This window comes from Jaculus jaculus, chromosome 11 (assembly GCF_020740685.1).
Source record: "Jaculus jaculus isolate mJacJac1 chromosome 11, mJacJac1.mat.Y.cur, whole genome shotgun sequence".
Taxonomy (NCBI): domain Eukaryota; kingdom Metazoa; phylum Chordata; class Mammalia; order Rodentia; family Dipodidae; genus Jaculus; species Jaculus jaculus.
Window position 1 is genome coordinate 12,554,494 of NC_059112.1, and position 9,130 is coordinate 12,563,623.

Here is a 9,130-nt window from a genome sequence, read left to right on the forward strand (position 1 = left end):
AACACGGGGACTATTTTTTTTTTTTTTTTTTTTCGAGGTAGGGCTTCATTCTAGGCTGACCTGGAATTCATTATGTAGTCTCAGGGTAGCCTTGAACTCATGGCAATTCTCCTACCTCTGCCTTGAGTGCTGGGATTAAAGGCATGTGCCACCATACCTGGCTAATATGGGGACTTTTAAAGTTGGACTTAATGCATTGCATTTTACTTCATGGATAGTTATCAGTTTATGGGGACCAGGAGCAGAATGTGATGGTTTGATTCAGGTGTCAGCCATAAACTTAAGTGTTCTGAATGCTAGGTTCCCAGCTGATGGAGATTTGGGAATTAATACCTCCTGGAGGCAGAGTATTGTTGTTGTTTTTTTTGGGGGAGGCTTATGGGTGTTATAGCCAGCTTCCCCATGTCAGTGTTTACCACACTCTCCTGTTGCTGTGGTACACCTTACGTTGGCCAGGGGCTGATGTCCACCTTCTGCTCATGCAATTGTTTTTCCTTGCCATCATGGAACTTCCCCTTGAGCCTGTAAGCCTAAAACAAACCCTTTTTCCCCCAAAAGCTGCTCTGGGTCAGGTGATTTCTATAGCAATGTGAACCTGACTGCTACACAGGGGAAAATGATGGCAATCCCAGCACTTGGGAGACAAAGACAAGAGGATCACTGTGAGTTCAAGGCCACCCTGAAACTGGTGAATTCCAGGTCAGCCTGGGCAAGAGCAAGACCCTACCTTGAAAAAATAAATAAGTAAGAAATAAGAATATTTTAGGGCTGAAAAGATGGCTTAGTGGCTAAGGTGCTTGCCTGCAAAGGACCCATGTTCTACTCTCTAGATCCCACGTAAGCAAGCCAGACGCACAAAGGTGAGGCCAGCGCAAGTTGCACGTGTCCACTAGGTGGTGCTGGCGGCCACTTTCACAGAAAGGCACATAGGATGGGCATGGCACACCAGGGCTTCCAGCCACTGCACGTGAACTCCAGATGCATGTGCCACCTTGTGCATCCGGCTTACATGGGTACTGGGCAATCAAACCTGGATCCGTAGGCTTCATAGGCAAGTGCCTTAACCACCAAGCCATCTGTCCAGCGCCCCCCCCCACCTTTTTTAATTTAAAATCTTTATTAGGTTAGGTGTGTGTATGGGCATGATGCCATAACATATATAAGCCTGTAGATCTCACCTTCATAATTAGTTTTGCTTTGACCTTTCTGGTTTGGTTAACTTTATGAGACAGGGTACATACATACCCTTGAACTTGTGTTTCTCCCGCCTGAACCTGGTGGTGAGGTTATACACACCACCACACCTGTGTTACAGCATTTCAAAGTGATTTCTGTTGGCATGTGGAGCAGTACTTTACATGTAAAATGCAGGCAAGAATATCTGGCAACCCTGGTCCCCAACCATGCTAAAAGCTCCATTACCGGTAAGTCAAGCCTTCCAACGTTTTCAAATGTGCCTCCAGAGGACAGTAGCTTCCCAATTGAGAACCCTGGTAGTTGATTTCCATTTGTTTAAAAAAAAAAAAAAATTTTTTTTTTTTCAAGGTAGGGTCTCACTCTAGCCCAGGCTGACCTGGAATTCACTGTGTAGTCCCAGGGTGGCCTTGAACTCACAGCAATCCTACCTCTGCCTTCCCAAGTGCTGGGAATAAAGGCGTGCACCACCATGCCAAGCTTGTTTTTTAAATTTTTTTAAAATATTTTTTATTTTTCTTTATTTACTTGAGAGAGAAAAATAGGCAAGGAGAGAGAGAATGGGCACGCCAGGGCCTCCAGCCACTGCAAACAAACTCTAGACTCATGCACCCTATTGTGCATCTGGCTAACATGAGTCTTGGGGAACGGAACCTGGGTCCTTTGGCTTTGCAGGCAAACACCTTAACAGCTAAGCCATCCCTTCAGCCCTTAAAATATTTTTTATTGGAGGGCCTGGTGGCACACACCTTTAATCCCAGCACTCAGGAGGCAGAGGTAGGAGGATCACCGTGAGTTTGAGGCCTCCCTAAGCTACTCAAGATAAAATGTAGCCTGGAAGACATCTGCCCACATTGTGGAATCCTATTACAACTAATCTGGTTTCAAATGAATTCCAGGTCAGCCTGGGCTAGAGCAAGACCCTCCCTCGAAAAACCAAAAACAAGGGCCTAGAGAGATGGCTCAGCAGCTAAGGTGCTTGCCTGCAAAGCCTGAGGACCCGGATTCCAGTCCTCAGTACCCACATAAGACAGATAAAACATGCTCTATCACTGAGCCACACCCCAGCTTTTTGTTGTTGTTCTTGTTAAGAAAGGGTCTCCAGGGCTGGAGAGATGGCTCAGCGGTTAAGCACTCGCCTGTGAAGCCTAAGGACCCCGGTTCAAGGCTCGCTTCCCCAGGACCCACAATACCCAGATGCACAAGGAGGCGCACGCGTCTGGAGTTCATTTGCAGTAGCTGGAGGCCCTGGCGAGCCCATTCTCCCTCTTCTCTCTCTCTTTCTCTATCTCTGTCACTCTCAAATAAATAAATAAAACTGACAAAAAAATAAAAAGAAAGAAAGGGTCTCCACTGTAATCCTGAATTGCCTTAAATTTCCAGCAATCCTCCTGTAACCAACCCCCGCAAGTGCTAGAACTACAGGCATGAACCACCATGCCTAGGCCAAAAGGCTTTGGCTTCCATATAGCCTTAATGTTGAAAAGTAGGACCTAACCTGTCTGTTTTGTTTTGTTTTGTTTTGTTTTGTTTTGTTTTCCCTTTGCTAATAAAACTAAAACACCAGGGCTGGAGAGATGGCTTAGCGGTTAAGCGCTTGCCTGTGAAGCCTAAGGACCCCGGTTCGAGGCTCGCTTCCCCAGGTCCCACGTTAGCCAGATGCACAAGGGGGCGCACGCGTCTGGAGTTCGTTTGCAGAGGCTGGAAGCCCTGGCGCGCCCATTCTCTCTCTCTCCCTCTATCTGTCTTTCTCTCTGTGTCTGTTGCTCTCAAATAAATAAATAAATTTAAAAAAAAAAAAAACTAAAACACCAGCATCATCCATCCACAGAGTTGCTGAGACAGACTAAAGCCGTAACTCAATGCCAAGCGCTGCCCACCACCGAGGCCTGGCTGCACAGCTCTCCAGTCTTCATTGATTCATGGCCTGTGTTGCACTCACACCCACGCAGGAGGAGGCAAGGAGAACGGATGGAATCTTGTGTGCCTGTCCCCCGATGGTTCAAACACTCCCTGCAACAAGGAGATGTGGGCTGATGGCTGCAGATGACTCACTTGGGCCCCAGTTGTTCTTGTCATGGAACGGGCACCCCGGGCTCAAGCCAGGGCGAGCTTTCTTCAGACCGCTTACCCTGGCTCCTCTCCCACTTGGCTCCGGGTCTTGGAGCAACAGAAGCATTTCCATTCTCCTTCTTGGCTGCGTTCCTCCTCCCAGGGGGATGGTTGTTCCTCAACCGTCAAAGCATCAGGCTTAAACATTGAAAACACAACTTCAAGCCGGGCGTGGTGGTGCACGCCTTTAATCCCAGCACTCGGGGGGGCAGAGGTAGGAGGATCGCCGTGAGGTCGAGGCCACCCTGAGACTCCATAGTGAATTCCAGGTCAGCCTGGGCTAAGTGACTAGAGTGAGACCCTAACTCGAAAAACCAAAAAGAAAAAAAGAAGAAGAAAACACAACTTCAGGCTGCTGTGAACATAACAGATAGCATGTGCCTGCTCACTCTCTCTCTCTCTCTCTCTCTCTCTCTCTCTCTCTCTATCTATCTATCTATCTATCTTTTTGTTTGCCCCATGAACAGCCTGTAGTGGTTCAACATGACAACGTAAGGGCTGGAGAGATGGCTTAGTGGGGTCTGCAAAGCCAAAAGACCCAGGTTCCATTCCCCAGGACCCACGTGAGCCAGATAGATGCACAAGGGGACGCATGTGTCTGGAGTTTGTTTTCAGTGGCTGGAGGCCACTGAATATATGAATATATTAAAAACTGATTACAACTTACATATCCTATGGGTATGGGCCGCACCTTTCCCTTCATGTCAAAGAGCCATTCGTGATCAGCCCAGGTAACAGCAATAAATGCATGTTTTGCCAGGCATGGTAGCGCACACCTTTAATTGCAGCACTTGGGAGGCAGAGGTAGAAGATCACCATGAGTTCGAAGCCACCCTGAGACTGCATAGTGAATTCCAGGTCAGCCTGAGCTAGAGTGAAATCCTACCTTGAAGAAGCAAAAAAATAAAAACAAATAATAAATGCATGTTTTCATACATGTGACCTGGCTTCCTCTTAGTAAAAGTGTCTCATGAGGTGATAACTCTTAAGTATACCCACATCCTCTTGAAAACAGCCCAGGCTTAGTCCCTACATTCCTGTTGCTGTTGTTTGTTGTTTGTTGACTGGTTTTTCAGAAGTAGCATCTCTAGCCCAGACGGACCTGGAATTTACTATGTACCACTCCCGGGTGCACTAGAACTCACAGGGATCCTCCTACCTCTGCCTCCCGAGTGCTGAGATTAAAGTCGTGTGCCACCACACCTGGCTTCATTTTTTTATATTTTATCTATTTATTTATTTATTGGAGAGAGAGAGAGAAAGAGGTAGATACAGAGAGAGAGAAAATGGGCAAATGCCAGGGCCTCCAGCCACTGCAAACTCCAGATGCATTTGCCACCTTGTGCCTCTTGCTCACTTGGGTACAGGGGAATCAAACCTAGATCCTTAGGCTTCACAGGCCAGCACCTTAACTGCCAAGCCATCTCTTCAGCCTCTGACTCGTTTTTTAAAATATATTTTTTTTATTTGCGAAAGAGAGACAGAGAATATTAATTGGCATGCCAGCATTTGTTGCCACTACACGTGAACTCCAGACACATGCCACTTTGCACATCTTGGTTTCACATGGTACTGGGAAATTAAACCTACACTGGCAACTATGCCAGCAAGTGCCTTTAACCACTGAGCCATCGGGCCCGGATTCATTTTTGAAAAGCTTCCTTTTATGTCCCAGAGAACTCTTGACACTTACTTTCTGAGGGTTAGTTCACTGGGAGAATTTATTTGGCCTTCTCATTGGTAGGTGCAACATTAGTGTGGGGGCTTGATTCAGGTGTCCCCCCATAAACTTAGGTGTTCTGAATGCCAGGTCCCCAGCTGATGGAGATTTGAGAATTAACACCTCCTGGAGGCAGTGGATTGTTGGGAACGGGCTTATGGGTGTTATAACTAGTTTCCCCATGCCAGTGTTTGGCACACTCTCCTGTTCCTGTTGTCCACCTGATGTTGGCTGGGGGGTGATATCCACCCTCTGCTCGTGCCATTGTTTTCCTCTGCCATCGTGGAGCTTCCCCTCGAGTCTGTAAGCCAAAATCAGCCTTTTTTTTTTCCCCACAAGGTGCTCTTGGTCAGGTGATTTCTGTCAGTAATGCAATCCTGACTGTAACACCAACTTTAGTAATCACTGCACAATACTTCCTCTATACACCAAACCCCATCACAAGTCTGATAGTGAGAACTTTTTAATTTAGGAGACACCCCCTTAGAGAAGGGTACCTCACTTTAAAACCCCAGCGGCATGATAGTTTCCTGAGAAATTCTGCTACCAGCACATCATTCATTCTCTTGCTGCCTTTGACAGTCTCCAGTTCTGCCCTGGGCAGACTCCTCAGAGCTTTGGGTAGTGTTGGGGTTGGGGGCGGGGGGGGGGCCTCTGCACCCCTCCTTGCGCTGCAGCAACGCTGCCAAAACACGGTAAACAAGTGCCACAGTGTGACTTCCACCCATAGCAGCACCTCAGATAGCTTCAAGTTGCTTGTTTTTCCTGCTGGCTGGAAATCTCTCCCAGCGCTGGTAAGCGTGCCAAGTACCACGGACAGATCACAGCAGGCGCCGGGATCCAGACCCGCAGCTCCCATCCAGCGAGATGCCCCGGGGGGATTTGGAAAGCGCACCTCGGTGGAACAGACACCAGGAAAGTATCGTAGAAAAGACACCGGCGCTTTCTGTTTGGTTTGGGTTTTGGGAGACAAGGTCGGGCCAGCCGGCAGCATGCAATCCTGCCTCGGCCGCCGTGCTTGCTGGAATGAGCGGGCGTGTACCATCCCGCCCGTGAAATGGGAATTAAGTCCCCCTAACAGTGATATGAGAAGAACTCGTCCTCCTTGTTTACTTGAAGATCAAGTAGCTTCCAAACCCCAAACCATTTACTTTGCCTCGAGTTCGTTGAAAGGACTGCCTTTTCCTAGTGTATGCAGTGCATGTATGTTCGCGCATGTGGGCACGTGTGTGGGCGCGATGTATCAGCTGTTTTCCTCAATTGCTCTCCACCTGTTTTTTTTTTTATTTTTTGTTTTTTTTTATTTATTTATTTGAGAGCAACAGACAGAGAAAGAGGCAGAGAGAGAGAGAGAGAGAGAGAGAGAGAGAGAGAGAGAGAATGGGAGCACCAGGGCCTCCAACCACTGCGAACGAACTCCAGACTTTTTCTGCAATAGTGTCTTGCTATGTAGCTCAGGCTGACTTTGAACTCTTAATCCTCGTGCCTCTGCCTGCCAAACGCTGGGATGACAGGTATGTGTGCCATCATCTAGCTAATTTGTGTTGGATTTTTTAACTATTTGTTGTTGTTTGTTTTGTTTTTAGTTTTTCAAAGTAGGGTTTCACTGCAGCCCCTCACTCTATAGTCTCAGGGTGACCTTGAACCTCTTGTCTCCCCCACCCGTCCAGTGCTGGGACTAAAGGACATGCACCGCCCAGTTGTGTTGGTGTTTTTGTTGTTAATGTTTTTTCGAGGTAGAGTCTCACTGTGGTCCAGGCTGACCTGAAATTCACTATGTAGTCTCAGGGCGGCCTCGAACTCACAGAGATCCTAACTGCCTCCCAAGGGTTGGAATTAAAGGCGTGTACCACCACGCCCAGCTTAAAATATATTTTTTATTTAAGCTGGGTGTGGTGGTGCATGCCTTTAATCCTAGCCCTTGGGAGGCAGAGGTAGGTGGATTGCCGTGAGTTCAAGGCCACCGTGAGACTACATAGTGAGTTCCAGGTCAGCTTGGACTAGAGTGAGACCCTACCCTGAAAAATCAACATATATATAACATATATATATATATGATCCTACCTCAACCTCCCAAGTGCTGGGATTAAAGGTGTCACCACTACTCCCAGCAATAGTATTTTTTTTAATATTTTATTTTTGAGAGAGTATGGGCACATCAGGGACTCTAGCCATTACAAACTCCAGATGCATGTGCCACCATGTGCATCTGGCTTACGTGGGTTCTGGGGAATCAAACCTTGGTCCTTAGGCTTCGCAGACAGGTGCCTTTACCACTAAGCCGTCTCCCCAGCCCATCTATTACTTTTTATCTACTTTGTAATATTTTATTTGACAGAGAAAGAGGGAGAGAGATAGAGAATGGGGGCACCAGGGCCTCCAACCACTGCAAACAAACTCCAGATGCATGTGCCACACCATGTGCATCCGGCTTACATGGAATACCAGGGGTTCAAACCTGGGTCCTTAGTTTTCAAAGGCAAATGCCTTAACTGCTAAGCCATCTCTCCAGCCACTATTTTACCTTTTTAAACAGAACCGCAGAAAATACGTTTAGACAGCATATATAAGCTTAATGAAACGTATCTGTTGCTTGGGTTTGGCATCATGCTAGCTAGCACCCAGGTGTGGACTGGGTTTCATATCCAACTTTGAACCCTAACTGTTGAAGCAAGAAGTCCCATGTACTGTGTTGACTCAAGTCTTCTAGTCTCAGCCTCCTGAGTACTGAGTTCACAGGGAGAAAAACGTAGGGTGACATGACTGAACCAAGTCCAACTTATTCTGGTCAATTTCAAAGAAAAGTCCAGACAATTCTAGACTACCTGCTCGACACCCACAAAGTGCTTCCTTGAGCAGCAAAAGGAAGATCATATTAATTTCTTATGTAAGAATACATAAGGGTCTTTTTAACCTCAAAACATTGCCTAGCACACACAAAAGCTGAGTGCAATCCCCACACCTGAAAAAATCATAGCAGGGGCTGGAGAGATGGCTTAGCAGTTAAAGCCTTTGCCTGCAAAGCCAAAGGACCCAGATTCGATTCCCCCGAATCCAACTGCACAAGGGGTCACATGCATCTGGATTTCATTTTCAGTGCCTGCAGGCCCTGGCACACCTATTCTCTCCTTTTTCTGTCAAGTAACTTTTTTCTTTTTAAAGGGCTGGAGAGATTGCTTAGCTGTTAAGGTGTTTGTCCGCGAAGCAAAAGGATCCTGGTTCGATTCTCCAAGACCCATATAAGCCAGATGCTTAGCGAGGCCTTGGCTCACCCATTCTCTTCTCAGTTTTTTAAGTCATAGTGGTGCTTGCCTGACCCAGCGCTTGGTAGGTGGGAGAGGAACAAGACCACCTTTGGCTTCCTGCCAACTATTGCCACAGAGAAATGTAGACTTCTTTTTGTGTGCAGTTCTTCGTAATTTGAGGTAGGGTTTTACTCTAGGTTAGGCTGACCTGTAATTCATCTGTAGTCGCAGGGTGGCCTCGAACTCACGGTGAGCCTCCTGCCTCTGCTCATTAAGAGGTGTGAGCCACCACAGCCCTCCAGCACTACTTTCTGAACCCCTTTCATATGGGCCCATCTGCCAACATTTTTGTCTGTCCATCCTCTCCCCACCTGCTGAGTATGTGGCGTCCAGTCGTGGACAGGCGTGGGAAGCCAGAAGCAAAGGTGCGTCACAGTTGGGCTTTATTCCCAGGGCAGTCTTCCAAGTTCTATCAGCCCTGGGGAACCTACAGATTTCAGCAATGCCTAATGGTGGGTGATGTGCTGCCAAAAAAACAGGGAGGGGTGGTGCTCAGCACTCTATCACACCTTCTAAGTCTCAGGGTCCATTGTGGAAGAGGAGGTGGAAAGAATGTAAGAGCCAAAGGAAAGATTAGGACTCCTTACAAGTGCTCCTCCAGACACAAAATGGTCTGAAACATTCTGCATACTATTCATGTACTTTTGTTAAAGGTATTCCCTTGTGAGCCAACCAATAAAAAAAAAGTCAGATCCCCTCTCTGAAAACCCTCAAAATAAATAAATAAATAATAAAGGGGCATGGAGCTGAAGAGATGGCTCAGAGGTTAAGAGACTTGCCTGCAAAGCTTAACAACCTG